The following is a 14,580-nucleotide window of genomic DNA, read 5'->3' as shown; positions in this document are numbered from 1 at the left end:
GGTAAGTCTTGGAACAGACATGGTACTTGCTGAAGCAAGTCCCTTCTTATCGGCAGAGGCCCTGAGTCCTCTGTGAGCATCTCATGAAGTTCCGGGTACCAAGTCCTTCTTGGCCCATCCGGAGCCACGAGTATAGTTCTTACTCCTCTACGTCTTATAATTCTCAGTACCTTTGGTATGAGAAGCAGAGGAGGGAACACATACACCGACTGGTACACCCATGGTGTTACCAGAACGTCCACAGCTATTTCCTGAGGGTCTCTTGACCTGGCGCAATACCTGTCCAGTTTTTTGTTCAGGCGGGACGCCATCATGTCCACCTTTGGTCTTTCCCAACGGTGCACAATCATGTGGAAACAACTTCTCGATGAAGTCCCCACTCTCCCGGGTGGAGGTCGTGCTGAGGAAGTCTGCTTCCCAGTTGTCCACTCCCGGAATGAAAACTGCTGACAGTGCTATCACATGATTTTCCGCCCAGCGAAGAATCCTTGCAGTTTCTGCCATTGTCCTCCTGCTTCTTGTGCCGCCCTGTCTGTTTACGTGGGCGACTGCCGTGATGTTGTCCCACTGGATCAATACCGGCTGACCTTGAAGCAGAGGTCTTGCTAAGCTTAGAGCATTGTAAATTGCTCTTAGCTCCAGTATATTTATGCGGAGAGAAGTCCCCAGACTTGATCACACTCCCTGGAAATTTTTTCCCTGTGTGACTGCTCCCCAGCCTTTCAAGCTGGAATCCGTGGTCACCAGGACCCAGTCCTGAATGCATAACTGTGGCACTTTAGTAGATGAGCACTCTGCAGCCACCACCACAGAAGAGACACCCTTGTCCTTGGAGACATGGTTATCCGCTGATGCATCTGAAGATGCGATCCGGACCATTTGTCCAGCAGATCCCACTGAAAAGTTCTTGCGTGAAATCTGCCGAATGGAATCGCTTCGTAAGAAGCCACCATTTTTCCCAGGACCCTTGTGCAATGATGCACTGACACTTTTCCTGGTTTTTGGAGGTTCCTGACTAGCTCGGATAACTCCCTGGCTTTCTCCTCCGGGAGAAACACCTTTTTCTGGACTGTGTCCAGAATCATCCCTAGGGACAGCAGACGTGTCGTCGGAGACAGCTGCGATTTTGGAATATTTAGAATCCACCCGTGCTGTCGTAGAACTACTTGAGATAGTGCTACTCAGACCTCCAACTGTTCTCTGGACCTTGCCCTTATCAGGAGATCGTCCAAGTAAGGGATAATTAAGACGCCTTTTCTTTGAAGAAGAATCATCATTTCGGCCATTACCTTGGTAAAGACCCGGGGTGCCGTGGACAATCCAAACGGCAGCGTCTGAAACTTATAGTGACAGTTTTGTACCACGAACCTGAGGTACCCTTTGTGAGAAGGGCAAATTTGGACATGGAGGTAAGCATCCTTGATGTCCAGGGACACCATATAGTCCCCTTCTTCCTGGTTCGCTATCACTGCTCTGAGTGACTCCATTTAGAATAGGTCTCACCGAGCCGTCTGGCTTCAGTACCACAATATAGTGTGGAATAATACCCCTTTACTTGTTGTAGGAGGGGTACTTTGATTATCACCTGCTGGGAATACAGCTTGTGAATTGTTTCCAATACTGCCTCCCTGTCGGAGGTAGACGTTGGTAAAGCAAACTTCAGGAACCTGCGAGGGGGAGACGTCTCGAATTTCCAATCTGTACCCCTGGGATACTACTTGTAGGATCCAGGGGTCCACTTGCGAGTGAGCCCACTGCGTGCTGAAAACTCTTGAGACGACCCCCCACCGCACCTGTTTGTACGGCCCCAGCGTCATGCTGAGGACTTGGCAGAAGCGGTGGAAGGCTTCTGTTCCTGGGAATGGGCTGCCTGCTGCAGTCTTCTTCCCTTACCTCTATCCCTGGGCAGATATTATGGGGACGAAAAGGACTGAGGCTGAAAAGACTATGTCTTTTTCTGCTGAGATGTGACTTGGGGTAAAAAAGGTGGATTTTCTAGCTGTTGCCGTGGCCACCAGGTCCGATGGACCGACCCCAAATAACTCCTCCCCTTTATACGGCAATACTTCCATGTGCCGTTTGGAATCTGCATCACCTGACCACTGTCGTGTCCATAAACATCGTCTGGCAGATATGGACATCGCACTTACTCTTGATGCCAGAGTTTCGCATATATAGAAATGCATCTTTTAAATGCTCTATAGTCAATAAAATACTGTCCCTGTCAAGGGTATCAATATTTCCAGTCAGGGAATCCGACCAAGCCACCCCAGCGCTGCCCATCCAGGCTGAGGCGATCGCTGGTCGCAGTATAACACCAGTATGTGTGTATATACTTTTTAGGATATTTTCCAACCTCCTATCAGTTGGCTCCTTGAGGGCGTCCGTATCTGGAGACGGTAACGCCACTTGTTTTTATAAGCGTGTGAGCGCCTTATCCACCCTAAGGTGTGTTTCCCAACGCGCCATAACTTCTGGCGGGAAAGGGTATACCGCCAATAATTTTCTATCGGGGGAAACCCACGCATCATCACACACTTCATTTAATTTATCTGATTCAGGAAAAACCACATGTAGTTTTTTTTCACACTCCACATAATACCCTTTTTTGTGGTACTTGTAGTATCAGAAATATGTAACATCTCCTTCATTGCCCTTAACAAGTAACGTGTGGCCCTAAAGGAAAATACGTTTGTTTCTTCACCGTCGACACTGGAGTCAGTGTCCGTGTCTGTGTCGACCGACTGAGGTAAAAGGACGTTTTAACGCCCCTGACGGTGTTTTAGACGCCTGGACAGGTACTAATTGGTTTGCCGGCCGTCTCATGTCGTCAACCGACCTTGCAGCGTGTTGACATTATCACGTAATTCCTTAAATAAGCCATCCATTCCGGTGTCGACTCCCTAGAGAGTGACATCACCATTACCGGCAATTGCTCCGCCTCCTCACCAACATCGTCCTCATACATGTCGACACACAAGTACCGACACACAGCACACACACAGGGAATGCTCTGATAGAGGACAGGACCCCACTAGCCCTTTGGGGAGACAGAGGGAGAGTTTGCCAGCACACACCAAAAACGCTATATTATACAGGGACAACCTTTATATAAGTGTTTTTCCCTTATAGCATTTTAATATATATATATACATATCGCCAAATAAGTGCCCCCCCTCTCTGTTTTAACCCTGTTTCTGTAGTGCAGTGCAGGGGAGAGCCTGGGAGCCTTCCCACCAGCCTTTCTGTGAGGGAAAATGGCGCTGTGTGCTGAGGAGAATAGGCCCCGCCCCCTTTTCGGTGGGCTTCTTCTCCCGTTTTTCTGAGACCTGGCAGGGGTTAAATACATCCATATAGCCTCCAGGGGCTATATGTGATGTATTTTTAGCCAGAATAAGGTATTATACATTGCTGCCCAGGGCGCCCCCAGCAACGCCCTGCACCCTCCGTGACCGTTGGTGTGAAGTGTGTGACAACAATGGCACACAGCTGCAGTGCTGTGCGCTACCTTCATGAAGACTGAAAAGCCTTCTGCCGCCGGTTTCTGGACCTTCAATCTTCAGCATCTGCAAGGGGGGTCGGCGGCGCGGCTCCGGGACGAACCCCAGGGTGAGACCTGTGTTCCGACTCCCTCTGGAGCTAATGGTGTCCAGTAGCCTAAGAAGCCAATCCATCCTGCACGCAGGTGAGTTGAACTTCTCTCCCCTAAGTCCCTCGTTGCAGTGAGCCTGTTGCCAGCAGGACTCACTGAAAATAAGAAACCTAAAAACTTTTTCTAAGCAGCTCCTTAAGAGAGCCACCTAGATTGCACCCTGCTCGGACGGGCACAAAAACCTAACTGAGGCTTGGAGGAGGGTCATGGGGGGAGGAGCCAGTACACACCACCTGATCCTAAAGCTTTAGTTTTGTGCCCTGTCTCCTGCGGAGCCGCTAATCCCCATGGTCCTGACGGAGTCCCCAGCATCCACTTAGGACGTCAGAGAAATGTGTAATACATTTTTCATTGCCTCAATCATGTAACGGGTGGACCTATTGGAGGGTATACTAGTCTCATCGTCGGTATCCGTGTCGACATCTGTGTCTATCACCTGAGGTAGCGGGCGTTTTAGAGCCCCCGATGACATTTGAGACGCTGGAACAGGCACAAGCTGAGTAGCCGGCTGTCCTATGTCGTCAAACCTTTTGTGTAAGGAGTTGACACTTTCACGTAATTCCTTCCATAAGTCCATCCACACAGGTGTCGACCCCGCAGGGGGTGACATCACATTCACAGGCATTTGCTCCGCCTCCACATCATTTTCCTCATCATACATGTCGACACAGCAGTACCGACACACAGCACACACACAGGGAATGCTCTGACAGAGGACAGGACCCCACAAAGCCCTTTGGGGAGACAGAGGGAGAGTATGCCAGCACACACCAGAGCGCTATATACCACAGGGATATCACCTATAAAAGAGTGTTTTCCCTTATAGCTGCATATATATTCTATACTGCGCCTAAATTTGTGCCCCCCCTCTCTTTTTTACCCTTTCTGTAGTGCAGGACTGCAGGGGAGAGCCAGGGAGCGATCCTTCCAGCGGAGCTGTGAGGGAAAATGGCGCCAGTGTGCCTTTTTCGGCGGGCTTTCTCCCGCTATTTTAATAATTCTGGCAGGGGTTAATTTACACCTATATAGCCCCTGGGGCTATATATGGTGTCAGTTTGCCAGCCAAGGTGTTTTTTTTTATTGCTGCTCAGGGCGCCCTGCACCCATCAGTGACCGCAGTGTGTGGTGTGCATGAGGAGCAATGGCGCACAGCTGCAGTGCTGTGTGCTACCTTGGAGAAGACAGAAGTCTTCAGCCGCCGATTTTCCGGACCTTCTTGCTTCTGGCTCTGTAAGGGGGACGGCGGCGCGGCTCCGGGAACGGACGACGAGGTCGGGTCCTGTGTGCGATCCCTCTGGAGCTAATGGTGTCCAGTAGCCTAAGAAGCCCAAGCTACCACCACTTAGGTAGGTTCGCTTCTTCTCCCCTCAGTCCCTCGATGCAGTGAGCCTGTTGCCAGCAGGTCTCACTGTAAAATAAAAAACCTAAACTATACTTTCTTTCTAGGAGCTCAGGAGAGCCCCTAGTGTGCATCCAGCTCGGCCGGGCACAGAAATCTAACTGAGGCTTGGAGGAGGGTCATAGGGGGAGGAGCCAGTGCACACCAGATAGTCCTAAATCTTTCTTTAGATGTGCCCAGTCTCCTGCGGAGCCGTCTATTCCCCATGGTCCTTACGGAGTCCCCAGCATCCACTAGGACGTCAGAGAAATAAACTAAAACATAACATTTCTCTACTAACACACATATTGATTAACAAAACTGCCCCAACATATATCTGTTGTATTGTCAGTATATATCCCATTCTGAACAGCTCCGCAATGGCTCATCCTCACTCACATCCTGCTACATTCATAGGTACAGGGATCTGATTGTGCTGTGCCATCTTTGTAGTACTGCTTCATACATACAGTATCATAGTCCCCTAGCATACTAACCTTCGTTTGTACAGTACCTAGAAAACTCATCTCATTAGGCAAGCGTTCCAAAATCCTCAACCTCCTTTTGCTATATTGTATTTATTCTAATTCTACACTCAAAGGGGTATATTCAATTAGGGTCGAAAGCTGCAGTCTGTCGTAAAGGCCGTTTTCGACTTTTTGAGGTTGAATCGTGATTCGACCTATTCAGTCCCCACTATTTTTATTCGACAAGTCAGAGAATTCGAAATGTCAAATAGTACGTGAATCGCCAATATAGCTGCCGATTCACGTACTTGAGGGAAACGGGGCCAAATTCGACACGATTTGGCCCCGTTTCCGACCATCTCAGTCCGACATAAAAAAATATCTGACTGAGATGAGGGACCTTAGAGGAAACAGGGGAGAGCCGCGGTCAGACAGGGGAGAGCAGCGCTACAGTAGGATGTGCAACAGCCGCACCACTCACGGCAGCGTCCACCCAGCTCCAGCAAGTGAGGTCAAGCTTGCTGGAGCCGGGTGGACATGGCTGTGAGACATCCTTCTGCAGCGCTGTTCCCCTCTGCTCACAGGTCTCATCTCAATTCGACTTTTTTTTTAAAGTCGAATTGAGATGGGATTGAATAGGGGTTGTCTGATCCATTCCGACACATGCATGTCGGAATGGATCCGACTCTAATTGCATATACCTTTAAAGAGTGATAGTCAATTGCTTAGCGCTTCCAAACTGTGCCAAGAGATCAGGTCAGGTTTAACTGCGTCAGTGGAAAGCTAAATGGGGCTATTTGGTGCGATTTGAGGATTGACATACGTCAAGTCATCATTATGTACTGTACATGCACCTGACCTTTAGCAGGTGCATTAGAGACACATCTGACGACAGGTGTGTGTGTTTCGGCAGGTCTACATGAGAAACATTTGCGTAAACGCACCCATTGCTGGCAGCTGGGCTTGGCTTGTGATGTCACTGCCCACAGATGCAGTGCCGGCGCTTGGAGATGAGATCATATCCAAGCGTTGGCTCTTCCTATGCTGTAAACGGGTCCTGGGATCTGATTGATCCGGGGTACCCATTCACACTGCACCGCGACCGGGTTGAACCAGTGTACAACCCTAATCGTTACCAAGGTTGAAATGCACGGCTGATCAACCCGGGTTATTTCAAGGGTTGTTGCGGCAGTCTGAAACAGGTATATGTAAACTGGCGTGTGACTCACTCACTCTGCATCAGGCTCTAAGGGGGAGATTCAATTGTAATGGGCACCAATTTAATTAAGGAGCAATTCATTATTCTGGGTGCCCAATTACCAAGATTGTCAAACCCAATTAGACCAGCCTTAGCCATTTATAGCTCCTGGTCATGGAATTCAAACCACAGGAGTTTTCGCACACATCTGCTTAACCACCTCAGGAGGCTGCGAGCAGAAATGTGTCCCCCAGCAGAAATGTGTCCCCCAGCAACATGCACGCCAAATGGAGCAACAATTGAATTGCTACTACTTTGGGCGCCATCTAGTGGCAGCCATGGGGGGAAACAATTGAATTGCCCCCCTAAATGATTTACTAACAAGCCAAATGACTTTCAGTCTTTATTCCTAAACTATAATGTCCCCAAGGTATTGCCACAACCATCTCTTCCACCGCTTCTAGTGGATTTGGCGAGATACCCCCAAACCCAACCCCCTCCTTTCCCCTCACAATCCCCCATTACTTTCGCCTCTATGAAAGCACTACTGAATGCATGTTATGTTTGTAGAACCTCCATTTGTAACAGCTTGCTCTCAAATCACCTCTACCTCCTGGAAGTAACAGAAACATGGCTCACGCAATGAGATACTGCCTCACCTGCAGCACGTTCCATCTCACCCACATCGCCAGGCCTGGAGGTGGAAAGAGAGATGTATCCCCATGGTACAAAGTCACCATTCTAGTAATGATTCCATCACTCAGCATCCTATCTTTAGAAAGGGAGGCAGTCAACTGACCGCCTGTCGGGATCCCAGCGGTCAAGATCCAAACGCCAGAATCCTGACACCAGCTGAAACACCGGCGGTCAGAGTCCTGAACGACAGCTGGTTACCCCTCTTGGGTGGTGGTCCACACCACCACCCAGACGGGAATAGAAACCTATGGCGACCAAATGTCACCACCGGGCCCAAAGCGTGGTGAGTGCAGCGAGACTGCGAGGGGACATGCTGGGCTCGCCGTCGGGATCCCGGCGTCGGTCTCCTGACCGCCGTGATCTCGCACTGATCCCCTTTAGAAGTACTGTACACACTAGCCTCACTGTAGGTACAGGGTACTGATCAGTGAGGTCATATTTTAATTTTCCAGCACAAAAAAAAAGCACATGTTTAGCTACGTTACCTATGGCCGCCTCACATATAAGCACCCTGTTCCTAAACACTATACAATGAGGATTTTCAACACCTTTGGCTGTGTGTTTCTGTAATATACCACCCCTACCAGAACATTACTCCATGTGGCACCCTCATTTACTATCCCGACATCCCCACTGCATGTAGGGTAACGTCACCATCCCAATTGATGTATATATTCCACTTTTCCCTCCCAACTACACTCTTGATTTCTCTCAGGTGATCAACTCTTCTCATCGTCATAGCTAATTCCTTCATCACTGTATCACTACTGCTCCCAGCCCATCACTTCCTCACCTGCAGCCTCTCCCCTAACACTTCATTCTTCAGCTCTCCACCTCTACCATTCTCCTCACCCACCTCCACCAGAAAACCCACTTTCTTCCTCTCTATAACTCCTCCTCTCCACAAAGTAAAAAACTCATGTCGGATTTTTACCATGTCGACCTATAGACCATGTCAACCAATAGTGGTCGACCTATTTAGTGTGGACCTAAAGACTGGATCCCACACATAAATCCCTTGAACAAGTGGCTCCAGCTACTCTAACCACGTTTTCAGCTATTGCACACTGGGGGCACTGGGAAAGGGGGGATTTAATTATTTTTATGGTGGTCTATACTAATGGGCATCTAACGGAGCTAGTCCACTTTTTCTCCGATCAGACGCCCATTAGCTGCAGCAGACATTTCAGCTTGTACCACCCAGATTGGTTTTGGTGCTTTACGCGACTAAACCCTGGCTAACTGGCAGCAATAAGTGTGATAATTTAAAGGGCGCTCATTCATTATAGCGGCTTTGAAAACAATCGCTTTCCACCCACTTTCTGCATAAACTCTAGCACCCATGAATTACATTGGCATACGGCTGTGTACACACTATGCGATATAGTATTTGTACAGACAACAAACGATAGATCCTCCCGGCTGTGAGCTCATGCGTACACCTGATACCTATGTGAATGATGTAGTTCACAGACATCACGTCAGCTGTGCGGCTTGGCAGATGCATCCTTACATCATGTGCCTGGGTGTATGGGCTATATGCCGGCCACAGGAACTGCATACAATGAGGTCACTGTCGGCTCCTGTGACCAAGCACGTCGGGCGGCAAATTGGTGTGTATGCTCATACGGGTGGCACTTGATATGCTGCATGTTGGGATCCCGCCGCTCAGCATACCGGCGTTGGAATCCCGGCAGCTGGCATACCGACAACTATTTTCCCTCTTGGGGTGTCCACGACACCCCTGGAGGGAGAATAAATAGCGTGGAGTGCAAAGGGGCTCTTTTGTGCTCGGTCGGGATCCCAACGCTGGTATGCTGGGTGCCAGGATCCCGAGCACCGGCATACCGTTTTAGACCCTGCACATACTGTTTGTGCAGAACACTTACCAAATACCGTACATGGACAAGTCGGCCAGCCGGGTTCGGTATGATATTCCGCTGCACGGGATGCCGAAAGTCAGTATCCCAAGCGGTAGAATGCCGGCACGGGAGCGAGTACAACAAAGCCTCTTGTAGACTCGGTGGCGAGCTATGCTAGCCACAGGATCTATTCTCCCTCTATGGGTGTCGTGGACACCCATAGAGGGGGAATCACCTACCTCGACAGTATATATGCGTCGGTATGGTGCACCCGTCGGGATCCCGGTGTCGGTATTGTGACAGCCTGGATCCCGACGAGCGGTATGCAGGCAGATATATCGTGCAGGTGTGTACCCAGCATAATATCAAATACCTTTTTAAAACTTCCAACCCACCCTGCCGACCACCTTTCATCCAATGTCTTCAAAGATAAACTCGCCAAAACCTGACATGAAATGCCTCTTCCCCAAGCAACAACCTGTCCTAACAAATCAAGAGGTAAGTTTACTAATCAGTGCTTTTTGTTTACAAAGTAAGGCGTGTTTTATATTTAATATTACTCCCCCTTTAAATCCATCAGCTGTATTGCACTGCCTAGTAAATTTACCCCCAATTATCTATCCTCGGCTACTTACACTCTACTTGTCCCTATATCATTACAAATTTATCAATCGCTGTTTACTGTACTTATCCAAACCTAAGGTAAAATCTACTCGCGGCAAATCCCTCTGTTGCATTTGACAACTCACTTCTCACTCAATCGCTACATTCCCAAATCATCAGGACACTGACCTGTCCTGGTTCTCATTAATACACCTTGGGAGGACTCAATTGTGAGCAGATGCCTTCGTCCGGCGAATCAGCACGTCAATCGCAGTCACACTTTACAGCAGCCCAAACTCGCACCAAACTGCTCGCAGCCACATAGGATTGCAAGCAGTTTTGTGCGAATATAGGATTCGGGCAGGCTGCGTGATACAGCGCTGCTGCCTGCATTTAAATGCACCCTTCGCCCTCAACTGCATCCCCACTCCTCGACACCAAACTGTCCTTAGCTTCCAACATACATTCTGCACCCAAATCCTGTTATATACATTTCAAAAATCTCCAGAATAGACACTTGTCAGTTTTCAGAGTTTCACAAACGCCGCTATTAAAGTCCAGGTTTTAAGACTATCCATGCTTAAATGCAGATCGCTAAATCAAAATAATTAAGTTACCTGTGGTCAAGTATGGATTATCCTTATAACCTGGACAATAATGATGGAGTCTGGGAAACTCTGGTTAAGACAGACAACTGCACTGACTTCTTACAGGTCTTCCCCTAACCAGACTCACACCTACAATATATTTTGAACGCAGCCTCCAGATTGATATTCCTCATGACACTGTACTGCTGTTCTGCTGTCAACCCTCACACTGACTGCATGCATTTCTTTATTTTTTTTATAAAACATAACATTTATCTACTAACATACAAATCGATTAACAAAATTGCCCCAACATATATCTGTTGTATTGTCTCAGTATATCTCCCAAACGAAACAGTTCCGCAACCTCATTCTCACTCACATCCTGCTACATTCAAGATAGTCAATTGTTTATCGTTTCCGATCTCCCGTCTAAAGTGGCAGGAGACCAGGGGGCGATAAATATTAAATTGTTTCTTTTTATCACATTTGGCCCACCAAGAGAAGTCGGGTTTAGCCATATAAAGCAGCTAAACCTAACCAAACTAATGGACGTGTCACTTAAAGTCCTATCTGTGCGCTCAAATGGGTCACTTTTCGCTTGTTTCAGCTCGCCACCCCCAAGCAGGCACCGACGGCAGCTGATCACAACCAAAAGGAGCTTCAATAGAATAGCTATTGATTGTAAGCTTGCGAGCAAGGCCTTCCTATCTCTATGACTGTTTGTTATTACCTAGTATTGTAATATCATTGGGGTCGATTCTATTCGGCAACTTAAGAATAGCGCCGGGAATTAGCTCCCGACGCTATTCAATTCAGCGCCAGTTAAGTCGGCGATGTCCCGTTCTCGCCGACTTAACAGGTAGTTTTGTCGGGAGAACGGGCATTCTCCGACTTAACTACCCGCGGCGATGCTGATTCCCGACAGAATCAGCCTCGCGCCGGCCGCGAGGCAGCACTTTTGTCGGGTTTCTTCTCTCATCCCCCGGGGATGAGAGAAGAATTCCCGACAATTGCGGGTCACTAGCAGCTGAATTGAATAGTGTCGGGAGCTAATTCCCGGCGCTATTCTTAAGTTGCCGAATAGAATTGACCCCATTGTGTCCAGTTGTAAAGCGCAATTATATAATAAATAATAGCTGTGTTGGATGCCATCTACTGGCTGTCAGTGGTTCAAACAATTGAATACCACTAAAACAATCTCTAGATTTTCAATATTATGGGGAGACGGACGCGCAGGGGTGCTATTGCGCAGAGGCAGGTGTGCGGGCAAGTCACTGCACAGAGGCAGGCGCGGCAAGGTGGCGTTACGCAGAGGCAGGCGCGGCAAGGCGGCGATACGCAGAGGCAGGCGCAGCAAGGCGGCGATACACACTGGAAGACATGCAGTGGCAGGGAGAGCAGGTGGAAGAAGACATGGGATGATGGGAACAGTGACACATACAGGTCAGGCAGGTAGCCTAGTTTAGGCGTCACACAGATGCATTATAAGCATTGGGCCAGGACTGACAACACACAGGCAGTAACCACCTGTACCCACAGCACAGGGCCGCATTGCCCCCACACACACTCTTCCTGCTGCCCCCAAGCACCCCCGGGGACAGGAGCCCCTGCCCGTTGCTATGGAGATGAGTGGGCAGGAGCCGCCCCTCGTGTCTGGGTGCGCCGCTTTCCTGGAGCATGATATTCCCCTAGCGCCCCCACCTACCACCGCCCCCTCCGGCTCACCGCCAGCGGCCCCCCTCACTCACCGACCGGTCAGGCCGCTGCACTCCCCCGGGGAGCCACACAGGCAACCACCGCCGCCAGCACGTCGCACGTTACGTTCTGCGTGACTACTGACGTCGCTGGGCACGTCGGGCTGCGCCGAATCCACCTCTCTCCGTTGATTGGGTGACTGACGCGTGTGATTGACAGCTGCAGAGGTAGCCACGCCTCCATGTCTTTACGCTAATGGTAATTCCGCCACCTTATTGGTTCTTCTCTTTGTAACGGACAGGCCAAGAACAATGCATGGGGGCGTGGCCTAGCAGAGACCGCTTCATAAGGATGGCACATTAAGGAACACATCGGTTAAACAATGTTTTCTATCATTGGTTACAAAACATTGTTTAGTCCTCAACATTGGTTCTAAGACCGATGTTAACCAATGTTAAACGATATTTCTATTGTTTACAGACACTGAACTTCTGTAATCATCTTTCTATTATGTTTATCTTGATGGAGACTTGCTATCTATCTATCTTTCTCTAACGTCCTAGTGGATGCTGGGGACTCCGTAAGGACCATGGGGAATAGACGGGCTCCGCAGGAGACAGGGCACTTTAAGAAAGAATTAGGATACTGGTGTGCACTGGCTCCTCCCTCTATGTCCCTCCTCCAGAGTCCAGACCTCAGTTTGAATCTGTGCCCGGACGAGCTGGGTGCACCTTAGTGAGCTCTCCTGAGCTTGCTAAATAGAAAGTATTTTGTTAGGATTTTTTATTTTCAGAGAGATCTGCTGGCAACAGACTCTCTGCTACGTGGGACTGAGGGGAGAGAAGCAGCCCTACTCACTAGAAGATAGGTCCTGCTTCTTAGGCTACTGGACACCATTAGCTCCAGAGGGGTCGTCCGATCCCGGAGCCGCGCCGCCGTCCCCCTCGCCGAGCCGCCGTCCCCCTCGCCGAGCCAGAAGACAGAAGCCGGCGTGAGAAGCAAGAAGACTTCGAAATCGGCGGCAGAAGACTCCAGTCTTCATCTGAGGTAGCGCACAGCACTGCAGCTGTGCGCCATTGCTCCCACACTAAACCCACACACTCCGGTCACTGAAGTGTGCAGGGCGCAGGGGGGGGGGGGGGCGCCCTGGGCAGCGATTGGGAACCTCATGGCAAAAAGCAGCATATATACAGTTGGGCACTGTATATATGCATGAGCCCCCGCCATTATTTTACACACAAAACGCGGGACAGAAGCCCGCCGCTGAGGGGCCGGGGCTTCTTCCTCAGCACTCACCAGCGCCATTTTCTCTCCACAGCTCCGCTGAGAGGAAGCTCCCCAGGCTCTCCCCTGCAGAATCACGGTAGAAAGAGAGTGAAAAGAGAGGGGGGGCACATAAATTTGGCGCAAAAACAGATATACAGCAGCTACTGGGTTAACACTAAGTTACTGTGTGATTCCTGGGTCATATAGCGCTGGGGTGTGTGCTGGCATACTCTCTCTCTGTCTCTCCAAAAGGCCTTGTGGGGGAACTGTCTTCAAATAGAGCATCCCCTGTGTGTGTGGTGTGTCGGCATGTTTGACGAGGAAGGCTATGTGGAAACAGAGCGGGTACAAATGAATGTGGGGTCGCCGCCGACGGCGCCGACACCCGATTGGATGGATATGTGGAAGGTTTTAAATGATAATGTTAATTCCTTGCAGAAAAGGTTGGATAAAGCTGAAGCCTTGGGACAGTCAGGGTCTCAACCCATGCCTGATCCTACAGCGCAGAGGCCGCCAGGGTCTCAGAAGCGCCCACTATCCCATATTGTTGACACAGATATCGACACGGATACTGACTCCAGTGTCGATGGCGATGATGCAAAGTTGCAGCCTAAAATGGCTAGAGCCATCCGCTACATGATTATAGCAATGAAAGATGTGTTACACATCACAGAGGAAACCCCAGTCCCTGACAAGAGGGTTTATATGTATGGGGTAAAAAGGCAAGAGGTGACCTTTCCCCCTTCACATGAGTTAAATGAGTTATGTGAAAAGGCTTGGGAATCTCCAGATAGGAAACTGCAGATTTCCAAACGGATGCTTATGGCGTATCCTTTCCCGCCAACGGACAGGTTACGCTGGGAATCCGCCCCTAGGGTAGACAAAGCTTTAACACGCTTATCCAAGAGGGTAGCCCTGCCGTCACAGGATACGGCCACCCTAAAAGATGCTGCAGATAGAAAGCAGGAGGGTATCCTGAAATCCATTTATACACATTCAGGTACCCTGCTAAGGCCGGCAATTGCGTCGGCCTGGATGTGTAGTGCTGTAGCAGCATGGACAGATACCTTATCTGAGGAACTTGATACCTTGGACAAGGATACTATAATACTGACCCTGGGGCATATAAAAGACGCTGTCCTATATATGAGAGATGCCCAAAGAGACATTAGC

General features: G+C 49.5%; 1 protein-coding gene across 2 annotated transcripts in view; it reads right to left on the bottom strand.

Annotated features, from left to right (window-relative positions):
- SAMD4B (sterile alpha motif domain containing 4B) overlaps positions 1–12,304 on the bottom strand; it is a 156,843-nt gene extending 144,539 nt beyond the window's left edge. For both annotated transcript variants that reach the window (XM_063937955.1, XM_063937956.1), the window contains exon 1: positions 12,195–12,304. The gene's annotated coding sequence lies outside the window, so the exon portion shown is untranslated. The remainder of the gene's footprint in view (positions 1–12,194) is intronic.
- Positions 12,305–14,580: the final 2,276 nt, after the last annotated feature.

The sequence above is a fragment of the Pseudophryne corroboree genome, chromosome 8 (assembly GCF_028390025.1).
Source record: "Pseudophryne corroboree isolate aPseCor3 chromosome 8, aPseCor3.hap2, whole genome shotgun sequence".
In the NCBI taxonomy this organism is placed as follows: Eukaryota; Metazoa; Chordata; class Amphibia; order Anura; family Myobatrachidae; genus Pseudophryne; species Pseudophryne corroboree.
This window is presented reverse-complemented; position numbering and strand designations above follow the sequence as displayed.